The following is a 15,507-nucleotide window of genomic DNA, read 5'->3' on the forward strand; positions in this document are numbered from 1 at the left end:
CCGGTTAAATATCAATCGGTATAGGAGGGATGCATCGTCCCTCTCAAGGAACTGGTAGCGTGTCATAGCGACCCCGTCAAGGAAAGCTGTATGGAGCGGGGGATCTCCTGCGCGAATGGGTACTCCAAGAAAATTTGCTATGCGAGTGGCATAGATGCCGCCAAAGAAATCCCCATCAATAGCATTCTTATTCAGCCTCCTTGCTATAATAGCTCCCATGTTGAAGCTTTTGTCACCCGTCACTGCGCTCTTAAGGATACTAAGCTCGGATGCGCATAGGTGACAATGTTCAACCTTGCCGTTAATGCATCTACCTATGAAGAGGGTAAAGTAGTGCAAGGCAGGGAAATGAATGCTTCCTATGGTAGCTTGCGTGATGTCTCTAGTTTCTCCAACAGTTATACTAGAGAAAAAAATCTCTAACCGAAGACTTAGCAGGATCTTTAAGATTACCCCCATCGGGTATTTTGCATATCCTATTGAAATCCTCCAAATCCATGGCGTAGGATTTATCATACAGATCAAACAGTATGGATGAGTCACGACCAACTGAAAATTTAAATCTACGTATGAAAGAGGCAGTGAGCAAAGCATACTGTTCACATTTATCTGATAGGAATTCTTCTAACCCGGCATTGCGGACAAGTGTATCAAACTCATCCTTGAAGCCTGCTTCGATCATAAACTCGTCGGAAGGCCATTCACATGGTTGTACCGGTGTGTCCCTTAGTTGATAAGGTTCGGGCTCCCGAATAGAAAGACGGGAACCCTTATTACTTGAGGAACCACCATGAAACTTCCTCCTGAACATAATTTCTTTTGCTGAAATTTTTGAAGTTCAAAAGAAAAGTGAATAAGGACCCACCATACCTTGTAGCAACTACTCCTACTAGTGCCTAGAGACTGTATCACGCGCTAAAACTACTTGGGACCAGCTAAAATCAACATTTCAAGCTCAACAACAGGGTCACCAAGGTAGCAAGAATACACGAAGGATAAAGCACTAGAACAAAAACTAATTGGACCAATGGAGGAGTCACTTACCAAGGAGTAATTTCCCCAAAATGGTTCGGAGAATGGTGATTTGAGCAAGGAGATCGAAAATCACAGCCTAATGAGCAAGAACACGGGTTTGAGCTGCGAAACAATTTTTCTAGAGGAAGAAGAAGAGGATGGGAGCTGGAATGAGTGGAGGGGGTCCCTGTGTGCCCCACAAGCTTGCTTGCCGCGGCCAGGGGGGTGGCCGCGGTGACAGGGCTTGTGGCCCACTGGTGTGGCCCCTAGGCCAACTCTCAGTCCCAATATTTTTCAAATATTCTAGAAAAAAATCATACTAGATTTTCGGGACCATCGGAGAACTTTTATTTTTGGGGTATTTTTCAACCGGACGCTAAAATAGGAAACAGGGAAAACTAAACTAAATCTATCATTTTTCTTTTAAGCAACAGAAAGTGAAAGCTTAAAACAGAGGTATGTGACTCTTTGATTCATCCATTTCATGGTCATCGAAAGAAATCCATCAATGGGGTTGATCAAATCCTCATGACAAAACCTTCTCGAATCGTAAAAGAAAACGGAGATTTTCGAATAGCCACTAAGTCACCTCAAAGGGGATATGTATCTCCCCAACAAGCAAATCATACTTCATCTTGACACGAGGAATAGGGCATTCAAAGCTCCCAATAAGAATCGATGAAGTTTTTTCGATAGCATTGATGCAATGTACTTGATATCGTTTCTCCGGAAAGTGCACTGTATGCTCATTACCGTTGACATGGAAAGTGACATTGCCTTTGTTGCAATCTACAACAGCCCCTGCAGTGTTTAAAAAGGGTCGTCCGAGGATGACAGCCATGGCATCGTCCTCGGGAATATCCAAGATAACAAAGTCCGTTAAGATAGTGGTGTCGGCAACCACAACAGGCACATCCTCGCAAATGCCGACAGGGAAAGGAGTTGATTTGTTGGCCATTTGCAGAGAGATTTCAGTGGGTGTCAACTTATCCACTTCAAGTCTATGATAAAGAGAGATTGGCATAACACTAACACTGGCTCCAAGGTCACATAAGGCAGTTCTTACGTAGTTTCCTTTAATGGAGCAAGGTATAGTGGGCACTCCTGGATCACCATGTTTATTAGGAGTTCCACCTTTGAAAGTGTAATTGGCAAGCGTGGTGGAGATCTCAAGATCTGGTATCTTCTATTTATTAATCACGATATCTTTCATGTACTTGGCATATGGAGGCATTTTGAGCATATCAACTAACCGCATCTGCAGAAACACAGGTCTTATCATTTCAATAAAGCGCTCAAAATCCTCATCATCCTTTTTCTTGGATGGCTTAGGAGGAATGGACATAGGTCTCTGAACCCATGGCTCATAGTAGCATCATAAGCATAGTAGCATCATAAGCATCATCAAGCACAGGAGACATATCAATATTTCTAGCAGGAGGTGGTGTCGCAAACTTACTCATAACTGAAGGTGAATCAAGTGCAGAGCTAGATGGCAGTTCCTTACCTCCCCTCGTAGTTGAGGGCAAGACTTTTGTTTTTGGATCTTTCAGATTCTTCATAGTGACCAGCAGATATAAATCCCAAGTGACTCAGAGAATATAGCAATACCTTCCCCGGCAACGGCGCCAGAAAAATGTTGCTGACGTGCAACTATTCCTGACTTGATGCCTCCACGGCAAAGGTGCCAGAAAAGAGCTCGTCCCAATTGCTCAACAATTAGAAATTGTCTTGCAATAGCCCACCAGCGCGTCTAATCGCGGCAGTTTTCGAGGGTAGAGTATTCAACCCAAATTTGTTGGTTCGCGCGATGGGAAGTGAAAGAATATTCCCAAGTATTAGCAGCTGAATGTGTCAGATTCAACCACACCTGAAAGATTAGTGTCTACAGGCAAAGTATCAGTAGCAAAGTAGTATGATAGAAACGGTGCCAGAAACGATCTGTTGACGAGGCAGACTATTCCTAACGGTTGTATCAATGGAGCCAGTAAGTTGCCCGTGGACGGGAAATATTCTTTCCCGGTAACGGCGCGAGAAAAAAGTATTGTAGCAGGTAACAGTAGTGTAACGAGTAACAACGGTGGCAAGGAACAGCAGTGGTGACAGCAGTAGCAAGTAGCAACAGTAGCAAGTAACAACAGTAGCAAGTAACAGTAGCAGCAACAGTAGTAATAGGAGCAAAGCAAAGCAAGTAACAGTAGTAGCAAGTAATAGTAGCAGCAACAGTAGTAACAGCAGCAGAGCAAAGCAAGTAACAACAGCAGTGGGACCAACACGTAGGCAATGGGTCGGAGATTTGTCGGATGACATTCATCATGCAACAGTTATAAAACGGAGAGATATGTGGCTAGCTCCCGTTCGTCAATGGGATGTAGTCATGCATTCCCTATGTCATCATACGTTCTTAGGGAAAAGAACTTGCATGACATCTATTGTCCATCCCTCCCGTGGCAGCGGGGTCCAAAAGGATACTACGGGATATTAAGGTTCTCCTTTTAATAAAGAATCGGACCAACGCATTAGCACTTGGTGAACACATGAACTCCTCAAACCATGGTCATCACCGGGAGTGGTTCTAGTTATTGTCACTCCGGGGTTGCCGGGTCATAACACATAGTAGGTAACTACAACTTGCAAGATCGGATCTAAAACACACATATATTGGTGACAACATAATAATTTCAGATCTGAAATCAGGGCACTCGGGCCCTAGTGACAAGCATTAAGCATGTCAAAGTAGTAGCAGCATCAATCTCAGAACATAGTGGATACTAGGGACCAATCCCCGTCAAAACTAACTCGATTACATGATAGATCTCATCCTACTCATCACCGCCCAGCGAGCCTACGAATAGATTACTCACGAACGTTCAAGAGCTTAATGGAATTGGCGAGGGAAGAAGGTTGATGATGACGATGGCGACGATTTCCCCTCTCCGGAGCCCAAAACGGACTCCAGATCTTTCCTCCAGATGAAGAACAGGATGTGGCGGCGCCTCCGTATCGCAAACGCGATGGAATTTTCTCTTCTGATTTTTTTCGAGACGAAAGGGAGTTTATAGAGCTGAGTTTGGGGGCGGCAGAGCCACGTGGGCTCCACAAGCTTGGTTGTCGTGGCCAGGGGGCGCAGCAACAGGGCTTGTGGCCCACTGGCCCATCCCCTCTTGTGGATCATTGCGCAGGTATTTTTCATATTTTCCAAAAATATTCTCCGTAAATTTTCAGGACGTTCCGAGAACTTTCAATTCTGCACAAAAACAACACCATGGCAGTTCTGCTAAAAACAGCGTCAGTCCGGGTTAGTTCCATTAAAATCATGCAAATTAGAGTCCAAACCAAGGGCAAAAGAGTTTGGAAAAGTAGATACGATGGAGAAGTATCAGTCGCCTATGCTTGATGATGCTACTTCTGCTGTCCATGATGCTATGCTTGATACTGCTTTGCCACTAGGTGCATTCCTTTATGCACAAATTGCTAGAGTTGCTGCTAGATGTGATGATTGATGACACACAAGTATAGGTTATCAATCGTAGTCCTTTCGATAAGAAATAGTGTCGGACCCAACGAGGAGCAGAAGGAGCTGACAAGTGGTTTTCAGCAAGGAAATATCTGCAAGCACTGAAATTGTCGGTAACAAGTGATTGTGTGGTGTGATGATTCGTACAAGCAACAAGTAACAAAAGTAGCAACGGTGCAGCAAAGTGGCCCAATCCCTTTTGTAGCAAGGGACAAGCCTGGACAAAGTCTTATAGGAGGAAGAACGCTCCCGAGGACACACGGGAATTTCTGTCATGCTAGTTTTCATCATGTTCATATGATTCGCGTTCGTTACTTTGATAGTTTGATACGTGGGTGGACCGGCGCTTGGGTGCTGCCCTTACTTGGACAAGCATCCCAGTTATGATTAACCCGTCTCGCAAGCATCTGCAACTACGAAAGAAGAATTAAGACAAAGTCTAACCATAGCATTAAACTAGTGGATCCAAATCAGCCCCTTACAAAGAAACGCATAAACTAGGGTTTAAGCTTCTGTCACTCTAGCAACCCATCATCCACTTACTACTTCCCAATGCCTTCCTCTAGGCCCAAATAATGGTGAAGTGTTAGGTAGTCGACATTCGCATAACACCACTAGAGGAAAAACAACATACAACACATCAAAATATCGAACGAATACCAAATTCACATGACTACTATTAGCATGACTTATCCCATGTCCTGAGGAACAAAAGTAACTACTCACAAAGCATAATCATATTCATGAACAGAGAGGTAATGAGTAGCATCAAGGATCTGAACATAAACTCTTCCACCAAGTAATCCAACTAGCATCAACTACAAAGAGTAATTAACACTACTAGCAACCTTACAAATACCAATCGGAGTCGCGAGACGGAGATTGGTTACAAGAGATGAACTAGGGTTTGGAGATGAGATGGTGCTGATGAAGATGTTGATGGTGATGAGTCCCCTCCGATGAGGTGAGTGTTGGTGATGACGATGACGACGATTTCCCCCTCTGGGAGGGAAGTTTCCCCGACAGGATCGTCCTCGGGTACCGTCCATACCAACATCAATCCTGGGGGAGTTTTGTTTGCAATTATCTTTTCGATTTGAGCATGGAAATGGGAATTCCAATTACCGGCCCCTTTCTCGTGAATGATAGTGAATAAACACATATCGAGGATAACACGCCTAGCATGGAAGATACCAATAGCCCCCTGTCACCACATGAGCGGTTCGGGCATGCAAAACAGATTATTGCTTGAAGGTTTAGAGAGTGGCACATGCAAATTTACTTGGAACGACAGGTAGATACCGCACATAGGTAGGTATGGCGGACTCATATGGAACAACTTTGGGTTTATGGGGGTGGATGCACAAGCAGTATTCCCGCTTAGTACAAGTGAAGGCTAGCAACAGACTGGGAAGCGACCAACTAGAGAGCGACAACGGTCATCAAAATGCATTGAGATTAACTAGCATCGAGTGCAAGCATGAGTAGGACATAAATCACCATGAACATGAATATCATAGAGGCTATGTTGATTTTGTTTCAACTACATGCGTGAACATGCGCCAAGTCAATCCACTTGAATCATTCAAAGGAGGATACAATCCTATCATACTACATCATAGTCATCTCAACATTCATGTGGGCATCCAAGACAAACCATTATAAGCTCCTAGCTAAGTAAGCATGGCATAAGAAACTATGATCTCTAAGTTGTCATTGCAAACATGTTTCTCTCACAACAAAGCTGAATCAGGCATTATGAGCTAGTCATATTTACAAAAACAAAATAAATCGAGTTCATACCAGCTTTTCCAGGCTGAGTCACTGCATCATATATCGTCATTATTGCCTTTCACTTGCACGACCGAACGATGTGAACAATAATAAGCGTGCTCGTGCATTGGATTAAAGCTGGAATCTGCAGGCAAATGCAAAGGAGACAACAAAGTAATATGGCTCTTTGAAAGCTAAACAGGTATGCATGCAAGGCCACTAAACATTGTAACCAATATCTTCTACCTTGACCCAAAGAAAAAGAAAACTATTTACAAGGGAAAACTCCAAACAAGCAAAAAAGAAGAAAAAGAAAATATTTTTGGTTTTTCTCAAACTAGACAGACACACGAAAAGAAAACGAGAAAAAGAAAATAAACTAGCATGGATGATACAGTGGCAAAGTGTGAACACCGGCTAACAAAGTGAAAGCATAAGCAAGAATGTAAAGTCGGTGAGAACACGTACTCCCCCAAGCTTAGGCTTTTGACCTAAGTTGGTCTACTCCCAAGGATGGTCCCCGCGAAACCCAAAATCATAAGGGGGGTTATACGGGAGCGCTGCAACCACTGCCTGAATAGCTGCCTCACGGAGACGAGCAACCGTTGCCTCCCTCTCATACTCCTCTGCCTCTCCTCTGGTTATGTAATATCTCTGTTTTACCTGAAAGTCAAAGAAGGCAGGAGGAGGAAGGGTAATATGGAAAACACGCTGCCGGTTAAATATCAAACGGTGTAGGAGGGATTCGTCATCCCTCTCAAGGAACTGGTAGCGTGTCAAAGCGACGCGGTCAAGGAAAGTTGTATGGAGCGAGGGATCTCCTTCGCGGATGGGTACTCGAAGAAAATTTGCTATGCGAGTGGCATAGATCCCACCAAAGAAATCCCCTTCATTAGCATTCTTATTCAGCCTCCTTGCCATTATAGCTCCCATGTTGAAACTTTTGTCACCTGTCACTATGCTCTTAAGGATACTAAGGTTGGGTGGGCAGAGGTGACAATGCTCAATCTTGCCATTAATGCATCTGCCTATGAATAGGGCAAAGTAATGAAAGGCAGGAAAATGAATACTCCCCATGGTAGCTTGCGTAATGTCTCTAGTTTCTCCAACAGTAATACCAGAGCAAAAATCTCTAACCGAAGATTTAGGAGGATCATTGAGGCTACCCCAAATAGGTATTTTGCAAATTCGATTAAAATCCTCTAAATCCATGGTATAAGATTTGTCATAGAGATCAAACAGTACCAATGTGTCACGGCCAACTTAAAATTTGAATCTACGAACAAAAGAGGCAGTGAGAGCAACATACTTTTCACATTTATCGGAGATGAATTCCTCGAGTCCGACATTGCGAACAAGTGCATCAAACTCATCTTTGAAACCCGCCTCAATCATAAATTCATCAGAAGGCCATTCACATGGTTGTACCTGCGCGTCCCTTGGTTGGTAAGGATCAAGCTCCCGAATCGCAAGACGGGGACCTCTCTTGCTTGAGGAACCACCATGAAAGTTTCTCCTAAACATCTTACTTTTCTGAAATTTTCAGTGACCCAAAGGAAAAGTGAACAAGGCTCAACTAAACTAGTAGCAACTACTCCCACAAGTGCCTAGAGGCCATATTACGCATCAAAACTACTTGGGACCAGCTAAAATTAGCATGCAAAGCTCAAGAACAGGGTCACCAGGGCAGTAAAAATACGCGATGTATAAGGCACTTGAGAAAAACTAATTGGACCAATGGAGGAGTCACTTACCAAGGAGTAATTTCCCCAAAATAGTTTGGAGAACGGTGCTTTGAGCAAAGAGATCGAAAATCCCAGCAAGAGGATCAAGAACACGGGTTTGAGCTGCGAAACGATTTTTCTGGAGGTAGGAGAACCAGATGAGAGCAAGAATGAGTGGAGAGGGTGCATGTGGCCCCCACAAGCCTGGGTGGTGCGGCCAGGGGGGTGCCCGCGCCCCAAGGGCTTGTGGCCCACTGGTGTAGCCCCCAGACAAGCTCTTCGTCTAAGTATTTTTCAAAAATTCCAGAAAAAATCATACTTGATTTTCAGGACGTTCGGAGAACTTTTATTTTCGGGGTACTTTTCTACCGGACGGTAAAACAGAAAATAGGGAAAACTAAACTAAGTCTATCATTTTTCTTCTAAGAAATCGAAGGTGAAAGCTTGGAACAGTGGTTTGTGACTCCTCGATTCATCCATCTCATGTTCATCGAAAGAAAATATGCCAATGAGGTTGATCAAGTCTCCTCGACAAACCTTTTTGAATCGCAAAAGAGAACGGAGAATTTTCGAATAGTCACTATGTTCCCTCAATGGGGATGTGAATCTCCCCAACAAGCATATCATACTTCATCTTAACACGAGGAATAGGGCATTCAAATATCCCAATAAGAATCGATGAAGTTTTTTCGATAGCATTGATGCAATGTACTCGATATTGTTTCTTCGGAAAGTGCACCGTATGCTCATTACCGTTGACATGGAAAGTGACATTGCCTTTGTTGCAATCTTTAACAGCCCCTGCAGTGTTTAAAAAGGGACTTCCGAGGATGATCGACATGGCATCGTCCTCGGAAATATCCAAGATAACAAAGTCTGTTAAGATAGTGACATTAGCAACCACAACAGGCACATCCTCGCAAATGCCGATAGGGAAAGCAGTTGATATGTCGGCCATTTGCAGAGAGATTTCAGTGGGTGTCAACTTATCCAGTTCAAGTCTACGATAAAGAGAGAGAGAGAGAGGCATAACACTAACACCGGCTGCAAGGTCACATAAAGCAGTTCTAACGTAGTTGCCTTTAATGGAGCAAGGTATAGTGGGCACACCGGGATCACCTAGTTTCTTAGGAGTTCCACCCTTGAAGGTATAATTAGCCAGCATGGTGGAAATCTCAACCTCGGGTATCCTCCTCTTATTAGTCACAATATCTTTCATGTACTTAGCATACGGAGACATCTTGAGCATATCTGTCAAACGCATTTGTAGAAAGACAGGTCTGATCATTTCAACAAAGCGCTCAAAATCCTCATCATCCTTTTTGTTGGATGGTTCGGGAGGAAAGGGCATGGGTTTCTGAACCCATGGCTCCCTTTCTTTAGCATGCTTCCTAGCAGTGAAGTCATTCTTATCGTATCTCTTAGTCTTAGGCTGTGGGTTATCAAGATCAACAGGTTCAATCTCCACATCCTTATCATTGCTAGGTTGAGCATCATCATGAACATCACTATTGATATTATCATTAGCCTCATGTTCATCACCAGATTGTGTTTCGGCATCAGAGACACATGCATCGTTTGGACTATCAGGTGTAGCAGCAACAGGGTTGCTAGCGTGCAGGTTCCTATCATCTTTCTTCTTCTTTCTAGGATGACTAGGTGCATCAGTGCTAACTCCTTGAGAATCTTGTTCAATTCTCTTAGGATGACCCTCAGGGTACAACGGTTCCTGGGTCATTCTACCCCCTCTAGTGACGACTCTGACATAATTGTCATTCAACTCATTGAGCAAGTCATTTTGAGCTTTAATTACTTGTTCTACCTGAGTAGTAACCATAGAGGCATATTTACTCAGAAGCTTAAGATCATTGACATTTCTCTCCACACAAGCACTTAAATGACTAAGCATATGAGCATTCTGTTCCAATTGTCTGCTAACATAATCATTGAAGCCCTGTTGTTTGGGAAAAAAGTTATCAAATTCATCCAGGCATAAGCTAGCAGGTTTATCAAAAGGAATATCACTCTCATCAAACCTACGCAGAGAATTTACTTCTACTACCTGTATCGGGTTATCGAGACCATGGATCTCTTCGATAGGTGGTAGATTTTTGACATCTTCAGATTTAATGCCTTTCTCTCGCATAGATTTCTTCGCTTCTTGCATATCTTCAGGACTGAGGAATAGAATACCTCTTTTCTTCGGAGTTGGCTTAGGAGGTGGTTCGAGAATAATCCAAGCATTCTCATTGGACAAGATGTTATTCAGTAGAATCTCAGCTTGTTCTACTGTTCGTTCCCTAAAAACACAACCAGCACAACTATCTAGGTGGTCTTTGGAAGCATCGGTAAGTCCATTATAGAAGATATCAAGTATTTCATTCTTCTCAAGAGGGTGATCAGGCAAAGCATTCAGTAGCTGGATGAGCCTCCCCCAAGCTTGTGGGAGACTCTCTTCTTCAGCTTGAGCAAAGTTGTATATTTCCTGCAAGGCAGCTTGCTTCTTATGGGCAGGGAAATATTTTTTAGAGAAGTAGTAGACCATATCCTGGGGGCTACGCACACAACCAGGAGCAAAAGAAGTGAACCAAGTCTTAGCGTCATCCTTTAGCGAGAAAGGAAACAGCTTGAGGATATAGTAGTGGCGGATCTTTTCCTCACTAGTGAATAGGGTGGCTATATCGTGCAGTTTGGTAAGATGGGCTACAACCGTTTCAGACTCATAACCGTGAAAAGGATCAGATTCGATAGAGTGATTAACTCAGGGTCGACAGAGAATTCATAATCCTTATCGGTCACAAAGATAGGAGAATTAGCAAACTTCGGGTCGTATTTCATCCTAGCGTTCAGAGATTTTTCTTTCCACTTGCGCAGTAATTTCTCAACATCATAGCTATCCTTACATGCAAGAAAATCCTCAGCTATCTCTCCCTCCATAACATAGCGTTCAGGCATAATAGGCAATTCAGGCATAGTAGCAGGTTCTACTTCAATAGTATCAGCAGTTTCAGAAGTATCATCACGTCTAGCAGCAACTCTAGCAATTTGTGCATCAAGGAATGCACCTAGTGGCAAAGCAGTATCAGGCATAGCATCACCAGGCAAAGCAGTAGTAGCATCATCAAGCACAGGCGCATATCAAGATTTCTAGCAGGAGGTGAAATCGCAAACTTACTCAAAACTAAAGGTGAATCAAGTGCAGAGCTAGATGGCAGTTCCTTACGTGTCCTCGTAGTGGAAGGAAAGATTTCAGTTCTTGGATCTTTCGGATTACTCATAGTGACTAGCAGACGAAAATCCCAAGTGACTCAGAGAATATAGCTGTGCTTCCCCGGCAACGGTGCCAGAAAATAGTCTTGATAACCCACAAGTGTAGGGGGTCGCAACAGTTTTCGAGGGTAGAGCATTCAACCCAAATTTATTGATACGACAGAAAGGGAAGCGAAAGAATATTCTCAAGTATTAGCAGCTGAGTTTGTCAATCTCAACCACACCTGAAAGATTAGTGTCTGCAAGCAAAGTATCAGTAGCAAAATGGTATGATAGCAACGGTGTCAGAAAAAGATCTGTTGACGGCAGACTATTCCTAACTGTTGTATCAATGGCGCCAGTAAATAGCACGTTGACAGGGGACTATTCTTGAGAATAATGATTCCCCGGCTACGGCTCCAGAAGAGTCTTGCAACAGGTAACAACAAAGTAGCAAGTAAAAGCAGAGTAACAGCAGTAGCAAGGAACACCAGTAGTGACTGCAACAGCAAGTAACAACAGTAGTGACAGCAGTAGCAGCAAAGTAACGTAGCAAGGACCAGTAGTAAAAGACTCGTAGGCAGTGGATCGGTGATGGATGAGTATGCCAAATGTGATTCATCATGTAATAGCTATAACATGGAGAGATAAGTAACTAGCTCCCGTTCGTCAATCTAATGTAGGTATGTATTCCGTATGTAGTCATACGTGCTTAGGGAAAAGAATTTGCATGACATCTATTGTCCATCCCTCCCGTGGCAGCGGGGTCCTAATGGAAACTACGGGATATTAAGGTTCTCCTTTTAATAAAGAACAGGACCAACGCATTAACACTTGGTGAATACATGAACTCCTCATACTATGGTCATCTCCGGGAGTGGTTCCGGCTATTGTCACTCCGGGGTTGCCGGGTCATAACACATAGTAGGTGACTACAACTTGCAAGATAGTATCTAAAACACACATCTATTGGCGACTACATAATAGGTTCAGATCTGAAATCATGGCACTCGGGCCCTAGTGACAAGCATTAAGCATGGCAAATTAGTAGCAACATCAATCTCAGAACATAGTGGATACTAGGGATCAATCCTCGTCAAAACTAAATCGATTACATGATAGATCTCATCCAACTCATAACCGTCCAGCAAGCCTACAATGAGATTACTCACGAACGGTGAAGAGCATCATGGAATTGTCGATGGAGGAAGGTTGATGATGACGATGGCGACGATTTCCCCTCTCCGGAGCCCATAACAGACTCCAGATCCGCCTTCCAGATGAAGAACAGGAGGTGGCGGCGCCTCCGTATCGTAAAACGCGATGAATCCTTCTCTCTGATTTTTTTCCAGGCGAGTAGAATATATAGAGCTGAGTTTGGAGGCGGTGGCACCACGTGGGCCCCACAAGCCCTCACGGCACGGCCTAGGGGGGTGGCCGCGGCCTAGGGGCTTGTGGCCCACTAGCACACCCCCTCCGGTGGATCTTTGCGCAGGTATTTTTCTTTAATTCCAGAAAAATTCTCCGTAAATTTTCAGGTCATTCCGAGAACTTTTATTTCTGCACAAAAACAACACCATGGCAATTCTGCTGAAAACAGCGTTAGTCCGGGTTAGTTCCATTCAAATCATGCAAATTAGAGTCCAAAACAAGGGCAAAAGAGTTCGGAAAAGTAGATACGACGAAGACGTATCAGCCAGTAGGCTGCCCACAAGCCCTCATTGCGTGGCCTGGGGGGTGGCCGCGCCGTGGAGGCTTGTGGCCACCTGCTGGCGCCCCTCTGGCGCTTCTTCGGCCCAATATTTTTTATAAATTTGGAAAAAAATCCTCGTTGATTTTTACGGCTTTTGGAGTTGCGCAGAATAGGTATCTCAACTTTGCTCCACTTTCAGGCCAGAATTCCAGTTGCCGGCACTCTCCCTCTTCATGTAAACCTTGCAAAATAAGAGATAAAAGGCATAAGTATTGTACCGTGAAGTGAAATAACAGCCGGAGAAGAGATAAATATTAACATGAAAACATGATGCAAAATGGACGTATCAACTCCCCCAAGCTTAGACCTCGCTTGTCCTCAGGCGAAAGCCTAGCTCAATAAATATGTCCACATGTTTAGGGAGAGAGGTGTCGACAAAACAAGATACGAACATGCATGCATCATGATCATGATCAGAACAGCAATACCAACATATAATCTCTCATGCTAAAGTGATAATTCCTTCACAAAGTAAAGCATGGATCAAGAACCTTACCGAGAAGTAACAACCGATAGCCTTTAGTCATTGAAGCAATTGCAATTTATCACAACATCACAAAGAGTCAAATAATATCTTGTAAAGCAAATCCACATACTCAATCATTCTTTCGTTCTCTACAATTGCTACAACTCACGTCGTACTCATGAGATCAAAGTTTCAGCTAGACACAGAGAAAGATAGGGTCTTATAGTTTTGCCTCCCAACTACTTACCCCAAGGGTAATGTCAACAATAATACTTCATGAATACTTACTTCCAAGTTGACATATGAATATAGATATTTCCCAAGCATATGACGTTAGCCAAGATAAAGGCGAAATAAGGAATTTGTGAAGATCACCATGACTCTTTCAAGGGCAAAAAGTAAAGGTACAAGATAGGCCCTTCGCAAAGGAAAGCAGAGGTTGTCATGCGCTTTTGAGGTTTGGATGCGTGTCCTCTTAGTGCGGAGGAACGTCACTTTATATTGCCTCCTATGATAAAGAACTTTATTATGCAGTCTGTCGCTTTTATGTCTTCCTCATCACAGGTTCGTACAAATCTTATTTTCCACACACTACTAGATCATACATATTAGAGAGAAATTTTTATTGCTTGCACCGATGACAACTTACTTGAGGGATCTTATTCAATCCATAGGTAGGTATGGTGGACACTCATGGCAAAACTGGGTTGATGGTTTATGGATGCACAAGTAGTATCTCTACTTAGTGCGGGAGGTTTGGCTAACGTGAGGTGGAAGCAATCGTCACATGCTAAGGGATCTCTAATCATATAACATTGTTCGGAGTCAAGCAAACACAATTCATTATGCTATCTTCCTTGTCCAACATCTACTTCTAGGCATGCAATAGTTTAGTGAGTGTTCATAATCATAGATGGTGTCACAGATGATATATTTATATGTGAACCTCTCCTTCATTATCACTTCCTATTAATTGCAGCCATGACCAAGTTCAACGTTTGCCTACCCTCAACAAGTTTCAATCCTCATTCTTTTTATATGTGAAGCCATCACTTCCCATAAGATCATTACATGATCTTTCATGCTTTTGTTCTATTCTCACTCTTTTGATCATGGCAAGAGGCAAAGGCCTTCAACTAAGACACTCTTTATTATATGGCTCACGAGCTCGAATACATCGGGGGTGACACAAAGCAAAAATCAAGACTAAAACACTAAGACTTTTAATCTACTAGAGAAAGAGAAAACTTAAAAGGAAAACTAAAACAAAGGTAAAGGCAAAATATGTGATGGTGATACGATACCGGGGCAACTCCCCCAAGCTTGGCACAAGCCAAGGGGATTGCCCATACCCATGTTTAGTTGCCTTCCTTTGGTGGTGATGGTGTAGGAGTTGTTGCAACATGGGCTTGATCCTCCGTCTTCCAAGGCATAGGTGCTCCATCATGGAAAGATGAACGAGTCTCCGGAATCCTCAAATCTGCAGCCAACCATATTGATTTAAATCTATACTCATACTCATAGTTTTGGTTCTGCAGGTCATAGATCTGGGCCTGGAGTTGATTAATCCTGTCATAGAGCCTCGAGAGGTCCTTCCCAATGTCATTGGCATCAATTCTGTGCTTGTTGGTGAACTCCGTGATCATCATGTGGTTGGCGTTGAGTCCACGCTCCACCATCCCTTGGCACTTGAAGACTTGTTGCTCCATTGCTTCGAGCCTCGTCTCCACGCTTTCGGTCTTCTTGGGCCCCTCAACATCATGGATGTGCAACATCCCCTCACGCATCTCGATAGATTGAGGGTGTTGCAACACTCCCGTGAGGTAGGGATTGATGACCTTCTCAAAGATCTTGTCCTTCCGAGCTTTTGGGGAAGTCATGGCGATCTAGATGTGCAACAGAAACAGGCCCGAAATGAAAAACAGAGGAAATCTACGTGATGCAGGGGTCAGACCAAAAGGGAGTATATATAATGATTTTTTTCAGACGAGAAGGAGTACCCTGCACGGAA

Source organism: Hordeum vulgare, chromosome 1H, assembly GCF_904849725.1.
Source record: "Hordeum vulgare subsp. vulgare chromosome 1H, MorexV3_pseudomolecules_assembly, whole genome shotgun sequence".
In the NCBI taxonomy this organism is placed as follows: domain Eukaryota; kingdom Viridiplantae; phylum Streptophyta; class Magnoliopsida; order Poales; family Poaceae; genus Hordeum; species Hordeum vulgare.